Raw genomic sequence first — 15,473 nt, 5'->3', positions numbered from 1 at the left:
ATGCGACAACAGGCGCAAGAGTTCGGGTAAACAAAGGGTTGTTACTTGTTTTCCCTTCGAATTAGGCCAGGTCTTTTGGTCATCATCTATTCATTCATGAACTCAGAGATGCCAGTCTTGATCAAGGCTTGGACACCAGCTGAGGTAAGCTGTGCAACTGAATACAAAGGAACACTGCTCATGCGCTAACTGAAAGAGAAAAGGGGGAGAAAGAGATAGAGCTGATGTCAGAGACTCCATGGGACCCTCAGAGAGGGCATGTTGCTGGAGCCAGGGCTTAGAGATTTCCAGTCATCACCCAAAAAAAACTGCCCCTTTCACCCTTCCTCTCGTCCACACACACCTGGCTCAGCTCGTCAGCACCAACTCTTTAGCCCCCAAAATGCCTCAGATAAAACTAGTCCATAGCAGACTAAGCAATATTAGCATACATGATTTAATCTATTTTGTAAGAACATAGCTAGAAGTTCACATCAACAACATCCCATCTGAAGGAGGCTAAAAAACAAAGTGGCATCAAACATTGAATGGCATAAGGGGATCCCACATGTTGTCTAAGCCTGCTGTAAGCATTCAGTAACGCTTGATCCCAGTCTTCCCTCACTCCTTAAATACTCAAGCTTCTCATTCCATGTGATAGCTAACTGTCGACCCTGTATGTTCTACTGTGAAAAAAAGGAGACTTTACGTTTGTACGGTTTGTCACCACAGCTAGAAACACATGCAGAAAGCCAGCCCCTTATCTGCAAGGTGCCAAAATTACAAGACTTTTCACAGCCTAAAAATACCCCTCCATAATCATGAAACAAACATATCACCTCCCCACTGTGTAAAGTTTTTAAACAGCAGACAACTGAAAGAAAACAGAGGCGGGGAAACAGACAAAAAGTTCCGGCGAACAATCAAGACAGCTAAGCTATGTCTGCAAGTGTCATGGCTCGGGAAAGCTTGTCTACAAGAAACACAAAACATCCCTGACAGGCTCCTGCTCGCTCTCTCCGGTGTATCTGCTGAACTTCAATGGGTAAATGGGTTATGCCACCAGTAAGGTGTGCAGTGTTCTCTGACAGTGTAGGACTAGCTACTGCAGGCTTTTCAGTAGCAACTTGCAGTGTAGGCTAACTCCAGTAGGGTACAGAAGGGTTAGGGGGCCTGGTAGTCAAATTTTTTTGGCAGACAGGGGCACGATTTCCTCGTTGACATGCATGGCAGTAACTGCCAAGTTCAAATGTGCAGAGTAATAGCTTTCCAGATAAACTGTTTATCAAAGTGTCTGAGAGCTGACGTCATGGCTAAGCCAAGCATTGTGGCCGAGGTCTCAACAAAGTTTCACTTACAAACAAACGGTCTTCCTCAAGTGAGGAAAAGGATGTCTCAACTCCTCCCCCCAGTTCATGATTGGTGGTGGGGGTCATGTGCATATGGCATGGAGTATTTCAGAACAGCCTGTTCTCTCCTCTCCTGCCACCATGCTCCATTGGGCACTTTATTACAGCTGCCCAGTGCCTGGCTTCAGAAGTAACCCTGCCCTGTGCACAGGGCCTGTCGCTGTAGTCAGTCAGTCATCAACAGTGAAGCAGTGCTAATTAACAGCCACTCATAGCAGATGGCTTCAGATGGGGATGTGGGATGCCGAGGCAGCAGCCAACAGTACTGAAGCCCCTGACATATCCTCGGACCAGTGCTGTGTGCCATGCAGTGTCGTGCCATGCTGTGTCATGCCACACCGTGCCATGCGGTGCTGACCCATGCCATATTGTGCCTTGCTGTGCCATGTAGCAACCTGTGAGGACACAGGGGTAGTTCACAGAGAATGGTCGCAGAAAGGGAGTAACAGGACAATTTACGAGGGCATGTTTGATTTGTGTGTGTTGTAATGAGACTAGGCCTACACTTTGTCCCCATCTGCTTACATGTCAATGCTGTGGATAAACAAAATAATATAGCTTGATTCTGTCAGTTGCAGAGTGCGAGCAGAGCGCTGCTATGGCAATGAAGGACTGCAGCAGAATTGTTTAGCTGGACTCCGGGAACAATCTGCCCTGGTTTCAGTATTACCGGAGAACTGCCAACCTAAACTCAGCACACCGTGGGCGGTAACTCCTCATACGGCACTAGCTGCTCTTTATTGATGTCTTTGTGCAGAAATGCCAGCTTCTGCATCGCCCGAACACAGCTAGCCTATTTGGATGAAATTGTGCAATAAGGCATGGGGGGGGGGGGGCAATATACATGGCTAAGGGCTGTTCTTAGGCACGACACATCGCGAAGAGTCTGAACACAGCCCTTAGCCATGGTATATTAGCCATATACCACAAACCCCCGAGGTGCCCTATTGCTATTATAAACTGGTTACCAATGTATTGGGAGCAGTAAAAATGTAATGTTTTGTCATACCCATGGTATGATATACCACGGCTGTTAGCCAATCCACATTCAGGGCTCCTCTAACCACCCAGTTTATAAAAGCAATTAAACCCTATGGGGTAGGGCAGTGAGAGGCATGAGACTGAATTTTAAAATGTTGACCAATATATGCTTTCCCCAGTAGCTTAACATGCAAAGGCCATCAATGTGTTGTAGATGCCAATGAGACTTCACAAAAACATGGTTTGTTGTGGGTATAGAACAATGAGCTAAGGCTTACATAACTCACATTTAAAGGGGTGGGAGTTAGCTCCTTCACGCATATCGGATATTTCTTAGAAGCAAACCTGCATCTTTGGCTGCACTGCTCGGTGGAAACAACCACAGGACTAAACAAAAACAGCACACATCCTGACCATATTACAAAACCTGTAAATTAAGTCAAAGTATAAATCCTATAATAGATTTGTTATGTATATATCTTTTTAAGGAGGCAACAACAACCTTCTTGTACAAAAAAAGCTCAATTGCAATTGTTCAAAGACCTACTACCATTATGATCAGAATGGGCAATATCGAAGTTAATATCGTGAATTTTAAGTCTCCCATTGACATTAGCCTAAATTATGATTAATGCTGAGTTGCACCTGTGGATCTCAAGTCAGAATACTGTCAGCCCAAAATGAATGGTAAATTATCTGTTTGGCTGTGATAGAATTAACTTATTTTCAACATCGGGTAGGCCCATCCTATGTATGTGCAAGGTCCTACCGAACCTGTAAGCAGTCCGTGGCTAGGCTAACGGCAGCGGTTAAACAAGCATTAGCAGTGACAGGCCTGGGCATTAATGCTCACGTGAATCCCCACGTGGTGCTAGCTTAGCAGTCAAGGCAGTGCGGTGGCTTTACGTCACCCTGGGCAAGAGGCTCCTCTCCTGCGGGGATAGGATTACTGCTGTTCTGTCTTGGATCTAGAGTGGAGAGAGTGGGAAGGACTGCTGTTGTGTTGTAGAGGCAGGGTGAGGAGCCAGCGGCCCTGTGATCTTACCATGGCTTCCTTCTGGGTAGAGGGCCCAGTCATCGGGATTGTAGATCTTTTTTTTTTTATGTGAGAGGGCAAGCGATTAGCCTCTGTACCCATTCACCCCTCTATTTGGCTATACCCACAACCTTTTGACCCGGTTGGCACATCCGTAGAGCGATGCGGAGATAATTTTGGGGATGCTTCCGAAAAGCAAAACTGTGAGCATGTGTCCCATTGTTTTATATCAGAACTCAATGTTTTCAACATCCTTCAATCATACCACAGTGATGCCTCTGAAAAGAGTTGGCATAGCAAAGTTGAGTACAAAACCCCCACAGAAAATAACCAGTCAGAGTATCCCAAAGCATTGGGCACACGCACCCAGTCTCTGGTTGAACACAAAGGAGGTAGGTACTAGGTAGGGACGTGGGGAGAGGCCGGGGTGTGATTGCTGATGCATGGTTTTGAAGGCCTCGCCACCCTGACACAAAAAGCCCTGGCTGCTGTGTCAAAAGGCTGGCAGGCATCCAGGCACGCAGGGGAGGGTGGGGCTGAACAGGGTTTTTATGAGTCGCAGTCTGGGTGCACAGGATCTCAGAGACAAGCTTCCTATTGATCACCCCTCTGCTGAGGAATCATGGGGATGTTTTTTCTTCCAAAGCACATCTGGTACAGTCTTGTCTGGGCCATGATGTGTGCTGGCAAACAAGGATGCAGGGGTGCATGGTGATGGAATTCTAGATGTCTCACATGGCATGGTTATAAAGTCTTATGAAAATGTATGGAGCAGACTATATGTGCTGTGTAAAGCAGTAATTGTGACCACCAGAGCGAACCTGAAGAATAAATCGTTGTCGCCTAATTAGAGAATTTCTTCACGAAGGGGGGCAGGATGTGTCCATTCATGTTAACGTTTACATTACATTTGACATTTTAGTAATTTAGCAGACACTCTTATCCAGAGCGAATTAAAAGTTAGTGCATTCATCTTAAGGTAGCTAGGTGAGATAACCACAAACAATATTGCAGTCATAGTAAGCAACTAGGCCTAAGTAATCTCGGTTAACCCAAAACTAAAGTCATGGCGGAATTGGTCAGCTGCTCAATTAAGTTCTCCCAAAATGATGAATTGCCCATGTAGGCCACCTCTACCCTGTTATTTTCAGGAGTCCAGGTTAACTTTGGTAACCCAAGGTCTGACCTCCTTGATGACAGCAACGAAATGCCTATGTTGGCTGGAACAATAAGCTGGCAACAACCAGCGTGGAAGGGGTGACTCCTGCATGCATGGGGATACTATAAAAGCCTAGATCTGCATTGCATACCCTGTAGCATTTGGTCGTGGTAGGACAAATTACTATCCTTGAACACAGAGGCAATAAGAGACGCAGAGTCATGCAGTTGTCCCACTAACCTGGAGAAGCACTCAACTATTTACTTATTAATCTGACCTTGTTTGTGGGGGTAGAGGGATCCTATGGGAATAGTTTTAATCTACATGGGCCTGGCACTGAAGCTGACACTGGATCCTTGAAACACACTCTTACTGAACAGCTGTTTGGGGGAGCCCAGCGAGAGGCCGCTTTAAAATTGTATCTCTAGACTGGGTGTTGCTGCGGCAGCAGGGTTCCACACTGAAATATAATATTCAGTCTCTCCTACCCCACAGAGACAGTTATGATGGCTAAAGCCAACCAACACAATGGTAGGCTAAATGCCTGTGTGAGAGAGAGAGAGATGAAGAGGGGGTTTAGCCTTAACTCATAACTTCACATATGTAACACTTCAGAGCATTTATAAACTGTACAGTGACAAACCATTTAGACTAGAGCTTTGAGAGAGTGCTAGATAAGGAGAGTGGAAAGGGGGAAAAAGGATCCTAAAGGACAAATGGATGGACTCTGGGTTTTTCTCTCCACAGAACTGTTCGAATAAGACATGAGTGCTCACAAGGGAACTGCACACAGATCTGTCATGTGTGGATGACTTCACTGTGCGTCACACAAAGGCTAAAAGGACACCAATAAACTAGACAAGCACACCCTGAAAACATCCACATAGAAGCGAATTATGACATCACCAGGTCAATAGGATAATCCCTTGCCTTCATGGATTATGGTGATAATGCTCTCTGTCATCAGTGTCATATTTCTCCCACCTGTGATTCAGCCAGCAATCCAGTTTGACATAGTTTAGTGTTTATAAATCGAGGAAATTTAGAGGCAAAAAAACCAAAACATTTGAATGTTGGTGGAGAAGCATGAAACATTGCAAATTAAGCCATGAACCACAGTTTTTCCATGTTTCATTGTCAAGTGTCAAAGGGCTCTATGCAAAAGAACTAGTGATCACTGTCAAACAAATGCTTTCAGAACACCATTTTGTTCTATGTGATGCTGTTGTTTTTTTTGTGTAACATATTTGACATTTACTGCTGGATTAAAACAGTCCTTCACAGTGTCTTAGTTGTACTAGAGAATCTCAATATCACAGAGGGACACTATACAGTCTCCCCAAAAGATGTTCTCGGGTGTTCTGTGTGACGCTGTATGATCAATGCGTTCCTTGAAAAGGGGAAGATTTGTGTAACGAAGCCTGACGATGCAAACTTGCACTCACACCCTAGCAATCTGCTCACTGGGGAACACTCCTCTTGCCAGTTAGCCCATCCATTTAGCCTTTCAAGCATCCCCCTGCATTGCCATTGAAATGAGTAGAGGTGGGAGGGCTAGATGCATTTCTTCCTCCCACTGCAATAATAGATCCGTCAGAATTTCACTGTGCTTGTGCGCTCCCTCTGAATTCTACTTGTACTACTATAAAAAGACATTTGCTGCATTTGTCCCTTTTGTTTCCTTTCTCTCCCCAAACAGTAGGCTCGATCGACTAGTGTTTTAATGCAAATGATCACAACTTGAACGACAACCACATGGTCTTGAGTGAGAATTTTCTTGCCAAATCACAGATATCATAACTCCCAAAATGATGCTTCATCTGGCAATGATCATGGTGTAATGCATAGCGTATTTGTAGTGTGTGCAAGACACACATGGGTTCAAGTCGAAGTGCATACAAACAGCAGTCAGAAAGCTGCAGGGAAGGTAGAGTTGCTAAGGTTTAGACTACCCTCATTTCTTCTAACAATGTGCCTTCTTTACATAATGAAACAGAGAAAAGGCCGTGTAGGCCTAAGAAGTGAAGAGCATGTCTCTGTCCTACTTTTATGTTGCAGGATGGCTGCCTATACCAGACTACAAGCAAACAAAATCAATTGTAAATAAAGAGCTGAATAATTCAAGTCAAAGTGTAATGCTACCCTTTCATTGTAGTGGTGTTGGCAATGGCGCAATGCATAGTTTACATAATGAGGAGAGGTCTTTACATAAACATATACACTGTGGAGCTGCCAAAGCCTATGTCACTGGTTTTAATCGTCAGGGAAGAATATTAGTGACCCACTGAAATGTATTGTCAATGTTTTACAATTAACTAAGCAATAGCCTAAATACAGGACATCATTAAACTCTGGGGCAAATAACTATAAAGCAGGACACGCTCTGCATGTCTATGGGTTTACTTTAAAACGTTAATTATTGCAAGCAACAGGGCTACGATTTGCTGAATATTTCACCAACAATTGACTGACAGAGGCCTCCCGTTTGAAGTTGCTCATTCCTTAAATGGATTCATAGACCTAGCGTTAGATGGGGAGAGAATGATACAAGGCGAGTTGTATGAGGGTACAAGGAGAGAGTATAATGGCTAACTAATCAGCTAACGTTAACTAGTTAGCCCAAAAATGTAACGTTACTAAAGGAGCCGACTGGTATGTGTAAGTAGTCTATGAATGGGCTAAGCGTTAGCTAGCTAAATTTGTTAACGAACCTAACGTTAGTTAACTAAGCATAGTACATTTCGTCCTATCCTTCTCTGACTAACTAGGCAGATGGGCAAGAAAGAAAACTAGCCAGCTAGCTAACGTTAATGTTAGCAAAGTTATCCTGCACGTAGTTAACTAACGCTAGCTAGCAAGGCACAGTAACCGAAGCAACATTATTAACGCGACATATTGCTAGCTAGCCCGTTACTAACGCAAGTTACGTTGATAAGTCTAGCTAGCTAGTAGCTAAATGTGTTATACGCCTGGGCTGACTAGCTAACGTTAGCTAGGTAACTTAGTTAGCTAGTTCATGTTTTAGCCGTCTAGGAGTCTCCCACTTAAAACGTCTCATTTAATGAGTTAGCGAGCTAGTTCCTTCCAACTCAACAAAAAGGTTCATACAAAGCCAGCTACGGGTCGTCCTGTCCAAAATGTTGCCAGCTAGCTATAATGTTACAAGCTAAAGTCGTTAGCAAGGATAGCTAGCTAGCAGTTGAGTGTCCCTTGTCTGCTTACCTTGAGCGGCTTCGCAGATATTTCTTTCATCGTCCCATAATGGTCCTCCTCTCGACAAATATTGTGAAAACCAAGTTTATTAGACCAGTTTTTCCTGACTTTGAGCTAATACTGAGGTTGCAGTCTACAATTAATCCAAAGACCACAAGACTCAACGACAAAGTAGTTTCTTACTTACAACAACAACAATGTCAACCAAGGCGCTTCTGAGTCGGGCCAGCTGAGGTAGCCAAATTATGTCGCTTGCCAATCGCAAAACAGACTGATGTTGACTGACAATCCAAAACACCAATGACCACACGATATTTTTTGACTGAAACGTCCCAGTGTAGCTAACGTCAAATGGAAAAGGGAGAGTGGGGGAACCTTCATACGCCGATTGGCTGCAGAGAAAGTAGAGGCAGGCAATCGATTCAAGGCTCGGGATGGGACGGGAACTGTTCCTTCGATGAGGTCATCTGGGTGATGTAGCTAATGTGCAAACTTGTGCCTTCAGAAAGTATTTATACCCCTTGACCTATTCCACATTTTGTTGTGTTACAGCATGAATTGGGTTTGACTCTGGGCCAAGAGTGTGGTGGAGATTGAGGTTCACTAGGAATAAGGATAATTAAGGGAACTTTTCTGTCAGCAAAGAGCCACAAAGCCAAAGTCTCACCTCCCTAAATGGCCTCCCATCGCTCAGCAATAAGATAACTGTATTCTACATACTAAACAGGACATATTTGGGAAAGGTCTTTTGTAGCACAAGGAAAAGTAATGTACATAATCAAAACTCTTCAAAACAGTGGTTTGGCTCAGATTTTCAATAGCCTAGTAAAGTTGTTTAAAATGTTAACATTTAATTTATCTTCAATATTTATAGAGTAATGTTGAAAACTAAAGATGTGTGATTATAATACTTTATGACTATATATTTGTAAAAAAAATCTCCCTTTTTTTAAACTCTAAATATACAAAAAGAGTATTCATTTTATGAATTGAACATACTAAAGCCTACATTAGATATATAAAATCAGTATTTTTTACAAAAACACTGCACTAATTCAAAACTGATTCAATGTTTTTTTCTCACCTATGTACACACAATACCCCATAAATGACAAAGTGTAAACCTGTTTTTAGAAATGTTTGCAAATGTATTGAAAATGAAATACATTAATATCTCATTTAAATAAGTATTCACACCCCTTTTCTATGCTCCAAATTGAGCTCAGGTGCATCCAATTTCCTTTGATCATCTTTGAGATATCCCTTCAACTTGAATGGAGTCTACCTGTGGCCAATTAAATTGTTTGGACAGGATTTAGAAAGAAACACCCCTGTCTATATAAGGTCTCACAGTTGACAGTGCATGTCAGAAGATTTTGAGACAAGACAAGTGTTTACACTGGGCGCTGAGTCGAGATGGCCTGTAAGATGGTGGACAGGAAAAAAAAGGCGGAAAGTGGAACATATTATGAGTAAATATGGAGTGGGGGATTTCACAAGCCTTCTGGAACATCTGATGAAGGAGAAGATGGTGGGCAGAGAAGGAAAAAAAGGAGAAAGGTGTCAAATATTTTGAGTGAATATGGAATAGAAGATCACACAGAACTTTTGTAAGAGCTACAGAAGGAAATTGAGAGTGACGAGAGTGAGGATTAATTAAATGCGGTGGCCGGTGCAGTGGTGACTGCTGAAAAGGAACTGAGTGTAGAAGGAAGCGATGTTGTGAGGAAGGTTGCCATCAAGTGGAAAAAGAGGGATATGTGCTCCGGTAGCTCAGAGATGGAACCTGACAAGAGTGAGGGTGAAGCACCTGTGGTGAGGACTGCCAAGTTTGTGCCTCATTCTGATGATGACAGGGATGATTCTGTCCCAGTGGGAGTGAGATTTGTGGAGAGAATGGATCCTTGCATTCTAGCTGATCCATATGTGGTGTCAGGTTGGGTGGAGAAGAGGTTGGAGACTTGAGTTGGTGAAAGTAACTCGAAGTGGGCTTTATTATGTTTCTAACGTCCAGAAGGAGCGGGCGCACTTGACTACGGTACTAGGGATAATAACTGTGACTTGCTTTGCTCTTCAGAGCAGGGTGCCGTTGCAAGGAGAGATAACGTGGGTAGCATTAAGTTTTGAGGAAGATCAGCTTTAATGGAAGATTCCTAGTGTCTGTGACGCCTGTCATTTGGTGTGATGCAGACCCAGTGGAGAGCATGGTGAAACAGAAGATGTCTGCCCTGCTGAGTTTTGAGGCAGAGTCTTTGCCTGACAAGGTGAAATTAGGATGTGTTATCTCGTGAGAGCTTTTATTTCTGAAAATACTACAATGTTTTAGGTGCCAAGCTTATGGTCATGTTGCAGCAGTGTGTAGGAGGGAGATTCCTAGATGTAAGAAGTGTGCAGGAGGTAATGAGATGAAGGAATGTGTAGTATCAGTGGAGAAAGTAATATGTGTAAGCTGTGGGGGTGCCCATGGGGCTATAGAGATCGGAGGTGTCCGGTGAGAGAAAGATAGGTTGCCATGGTCAGAGTAGTATAGAAAGTGTGTATGCTGGAGCAGTGAAAACAGTGGTAGAGGAAGATAGGTACAAGGTGAGGGATCCTGAAATGATTCCTGTGAGTATGCAGAGACCAATAGAGAGGGCTGGGAATAATATGTGCTTCAGTAAGGTGGGTTTATTAGCATTGATTGTCAACTGTACTGTATAACTGGAACATAAGTCACAGACAATTGAGGTTGTGTGGTGGCAGCTGCAGCGAATAACTTGGGATTGTGAGGTTTTACTGCAAAAGATTTGCAGGGGATGTTGAATGGCAGTGTTCTGTTCTCCCAGGCTGTTGGCCTCTAGTAGGATCCGATAGGGTTAAGTACTGGAATAGGGTGGTGTTGTTTTTAGTGAGGGCTAATAGTTGGCAGGGTTATTTACCTTTTCTCCCAATTTTGAATTACCAGAAGTTAATGTAGGTTGGCTGTGACTGGCCTCACACTCCAGTACAGTAGGTGGTGGTGTATGCACCTAAAAGTTGGATGCGACCTGCCAACCCAATCCCAATGACGAAGAAGAAGAAGAAGAAGTGCACCTCTGAGCAGTAACTATACCATGAAGTTCAAGGAACTGTCCGTAGATGTCCAACATAGGTCGCCACTGGTCTCATAACAATTCTGTCATTCAGGGCAGGTGAGTTAATAAAGCCACATACAAACATGGTCTCTTTTTTGCTTTCTTGAGTAAGGCAGCTCAAAAAATGCAAGTGTTTCAGCCTAGCACAGTTCTTTCTGAGGTGGTGGTGCTGCCAGCAGATAAAATGGAGCATAGCGGTTGGTAATGTTCTCTAGTTGTGCAGTGATTGGATCCGTGTCCTGTCACTGACACCATGTCAACGCAAAATCTACAGGTAGAGCTTGAAAGTCAAGCCTCTTGGGTGCTGCCAGAGTTACATTAGAAGTGCCCATCCAAGAAGGCTCAAGGTCATTGGCCACAGATAAAATGACGTCAAATCATGTTATATCTACCGTAGCTTTGATTGGACTGATCATGTCAACGTCATATTTTCCAAATCTTAGCTAGCAAGCTAGAAGTCGTCATCCTTTTCAATCCTTGTCATATGAAGAGAGATAATGAAGAGAAATTATAGATAAAACTTATCAGTGCTCATTGGCCATAACATTACACAACAAGTTGGAAATCACAAATTCAACAATGAGTGGTTTGGAAGGAATCAGTGGCTAACTGCAAGCATTGCAAAGCAATCACTAGCCTGTTACTCAGGGGGGTGGGTTTGTGGTCCAAGTATGGGTTTTATGGGTCTCTTTTCCAAGCATAAAATGATAAACATTCAACATTGGCCATACTGTCAATCCAGCATGACTTCTGCTTTGCTCAAAACAACTAGAAACTCTGAACTGGGAAATCTCAGACTTCAGTGAGTTCAAGACAACTGGGAACTTGGAAGAATATGAGCTCAGACTGGGAAAATACATTTTCTCCGAATTGCATGACGGAAATCTGGCCTCTTTCTAGGGCTCTGACCTGAAGACCACTGACTTCATCATGATTCAACCTTGTTGTCTTGAAAGCACCATAAATCCAGAGAATTTCAGAATTTGATGACAAAATTTGCCCATGAAAGACCGCCACCCCACCTTCCTGTTCAAGTGAGCACAACAGAACAAGGTGAGTCCAAACATGTATTGTGTGATGCTGCATAAATGATGTAATATGCCAGGGAGATATGTATACTGTAGATAAGAATGTAATACAAAGTGTATTTTGTGTAGTAAGCTGTTAGTAGCCCATGTGCCTCCCCCTAATAATTTGGTCCCTTTTCCCTTCATAATTTAGCCAACTGTTCTGACTTGTTGGTGCACCTATAGCCTGTTTTAGAGAAATGTCATAATTGAACATTTTAAGAGCTTTCATTGTCTGCTTAAATACCCCCTTTTATTTATCCTACGGTTCTGACTTGGTGTACAGGGAGAATACTAAAGAACGAGCCATGTTCTGAATTCTGTCGCTGTACATTTCAAAAGTGCTGATATATAGTTGTATTGACTATGTTTGTACTGGCTCGCTCATTAATGTCTTAATCGAAATTACGGATTGCCTCTTTTCCGCTCGTAGTCCCCTTATGCCATAGTGTGTACATCGCAATTGTCAGTAAAAAACACATTTGTTTAAGCAAGTCAGCTATCTTAGCTATGCTTTTTTTTAAAGTTAGTAAATGAGGCTGAATGAACTGCTTTGCTACCAGACAAGGCTCTGCTGATAGCCAGGTGTAGCAGTGGTAAGGTGTTGGGACATCTTTATGTAGGCCCTAACAGTTTGTGGGCACCGTTTGTCACCGTTATAGTGCAATTAATGTATTTTAGTGTTATAGAGGCTTTGCAGGCATGCATCCAAAACATTTATTTTTTTTGTCCCACCAATATTTACATGCTATAATCGTCACTGGATGATGCATATAACTGGGGAAGGGAATAACACAATTTCTACAGTGTTGAATGTTTCTAAGAACACAGTGGTCACCATCATTGGGAAATGGAAGAAACATGGAACTACTTGGCTGAGATGGGAGAACCTGCCAGAAGGACAACTGTCTCCAAAGAACTTCATCAATCTGGGATTTATGTGAGTGGCCAGATGAAAAGCACTCCTGAGAAAAAGGTACATGACAGCACGCCAGGGGCCTCATTTATAAACCGTACATATGTGCAAAATATAGTTTTCGCGCAAAAGTTCACATGTATACAAATGTCCCTCCATGCAAACTTTAGACCATGCACACGCTGGCAAGTAAGTATTTTGTGCAAAAGCTGATTCATAAAAAAAAAAGAAAGAATGCAACCATTCTTGTTTTAGATTTTATTTTTAGAATCTAAAATGAATAGAGAGCAATATTTTCCCAATTTATTTTAATTCATAACCATTGCAAAATATATTCCTCACTTTTTCTGGCCATGATGGGTTCATATTCCCGAAGAAGCCATATAACAAATGACCATGCGCATCTCTCATTTAATTTGACCTAGTAGCCTATAAATATATAGGCTATATGTATTTCAAGTTTTGCAATATCATAGGCAATGCGGTTTCTAATGCCGGTATACACACGAATTTAACAGCTGGTCTTTTAAATTGAAGTAGGCCTATGTATCACGTTTCAAGTTTGTATTGTTACGTGCACAAGTACAGTGAAATACCTTAATTGCAATGCTCTTTCCCAAAAATGCAGTAATCAATAACAATAGTAGGCCTGCTATAAAATAAATAATCCAACTAGAACCAAAAACACACGAGAAATAGAACTGTAACTACAATAAGTACTGTAATTGCATTATTTTGTAGCTTGCCCAACAATGTTTCAGAATTCGCGGGCAGTTCATCCTATTTTATTTAGGTTGGGGGGGGAAGTCAATGCAAAACATTGTTGAATTCAAACGATCTTCTGACAGGTCCACGACAATTTGCCATTGTTTTCACTTTAAGAAACGCATTCACTTTAAGAAACACATTCATTATCCAGGTATAGTATAAATTACTGATAAAGATTAAAACGTTCTGCCAACACAGTAAATAGACCTGTAGTATAAGTAACATATTTGACAGTATGGGCTGCAGTATTGCTGTGCCGCAGCATGTGCTATAGGGGCGCGACATCATTGCCTATTTAATGTCAGACCCTATAAAAAGGCAGGGCATATAAACCCAATAATCTATTGATAAACGTAATATTAAACAACAATTTGTGTTTTGGCTACGGTGGCCTAATGCCAATAGTTACAAATTATACAGCAAATAAAGGGCTTTATTGCCGTCATAAAAGATGAAAGGAGGCGTTTTTAGGCAGAGTTTTAAAGCTCATTCACACAAGCACAATTTTACCACAGGTCTGATTTATAAAGGAAACATGTGTATGTATGGCGTGCGCTAAGTTTATGAATGTCATTATTTGTACCTGCACTGACTGGCGCAAGCAGACATTTACGCAACTGTTTTGAGGCCCCTGGAGATTGCAAAAAGGCACTAGAAAGACTGAGCTCATAAGACAAATGTAACTCTGACCTGAATTCAAAGTGCTATGCACAGCTCATCACCTGTTTAACACCATCCATACCATGAAGCATTGTGGTGGCAGCAGCATCATGCTGTTGGGCTGTTTTTCAGTGGCAGGGACTAGGGGACTGGTAAGGAAGGGTGCACTGAAAAACTTTTCCCTGTATATTTACAGCGTTATACTGGCATCACAGTTGCCAGTTTAATACTGTAATTTTGCTTTACAGCAGTGATGCTGTAATATAGTTTACAGTACTATTTTCTTTACTGTAAAACATATTACAGCATCCCTGATGTGAATTTACAAATACAGGCAAATCCTTGGTGAGAACCTGCTTCAGAGTGCAAACAACCTTAGGCTGGGGCAAAAATGGGCATTCCAACAGGACAATGACCCTAAGCATACAGCCAAAGCAATGCTGGAATGGCTAAAGAACAGGAATGTGAAAGTCCTTTGGCCCAGCCAAAGCCTAAACTTGGTTCCCATTGAACATCTGTGGAAAGACTTGAAGATTGCTGTTCACCGCCACTCCCCATCTAACTTAACAGAGCTGGAGAAAATCTGCAAGGAAGAATGGGAGAAGTACAAATCTGATAGACATACCCAAGATGACTCAAAGCTGTCGCCACCAAATGTGCTTCTACTACAAACTATTGACTCAGGGGTGTGAATATTTAAATTAGAAAACATTTCTAAAAACTGATAACATAGATAATTAAGATGTTTTATTTGCATAATGTGCTTATGTGAGATACTTGTCATTAGAATGTATCCCTTTGGACTATAGTGTTGGCAGTTGCACTTTTCCTTCAGCTGGGGCTCAGTCACCTGGGGCCCAGAGAGGGGAGAGGTCAGGCTTGTCTTTCACATGTCCCTGGTGCTATGCGGAATATCAGAAAAGGAAGAGGACAGAATGGAACATTGTCTTCATATGTGAATGTGTCTTTACCTATTCTTAAACAATGTGAAGGGATGGCGTGATTAATGGGGAACCAATTACTTGTCTTCACAATGTCTGTGTGCTTATCCTGGGATAGTGTATGACCTAGAGGCTCACTCCCCTCAGTGGACTTGTCCAGGAGTGGGGTCAAGAGGGGGTTTACTTGAGATGGGAGTATCTAGAGTTGACAATTGAGTTATGCCTTGGATG

General features: G+C 42.5%; 1 protein-coding gene across 2 annotated transcripts in view; it reads right to left on the bottom strand.

The window, feature by feature from the left end:
* The window catches only part of LOC109902052 (OTU domain-containing protein 7B), a 31,511-nt gene extending 23,516 nt beyond the window's left edge, over positions 1-7,995 (bottom strand). For both annotated transcript variants that reach the window (XM_031786750.1, XM_031786751.1), the window contains exon 1: positions 7,787-7,995. The gene's annotated coding sequence lies outside the window, so the exon portion shown is untranslated. The remainder of the gene's footprint in view (positions 1-7,786) is intronic.
* Between the last annotated feature and the right edge of the window lie 7,478 nt (positions 7,996-15,473).

This window comes from Oncorhynchus kisutch, linkage group LG13, assembly GCF_002021735.2.
Source record: "Oncorhynchus kisutch isolate 150728-3 linkage group LG13, Okis_V2, whole genome shotgun sequence".
Lineage (NCBI taxonomy): Eukaryota > Metazoa > Chordata > Actinopteri > Salmoniformes > Salmonidae > Oncorhynchus > Oncorhynchus kisutch.
Note: the sequence above shows the minus strand (reverse complement) of the source record. Positions and strands in the feature narration are given on the sequence as shown.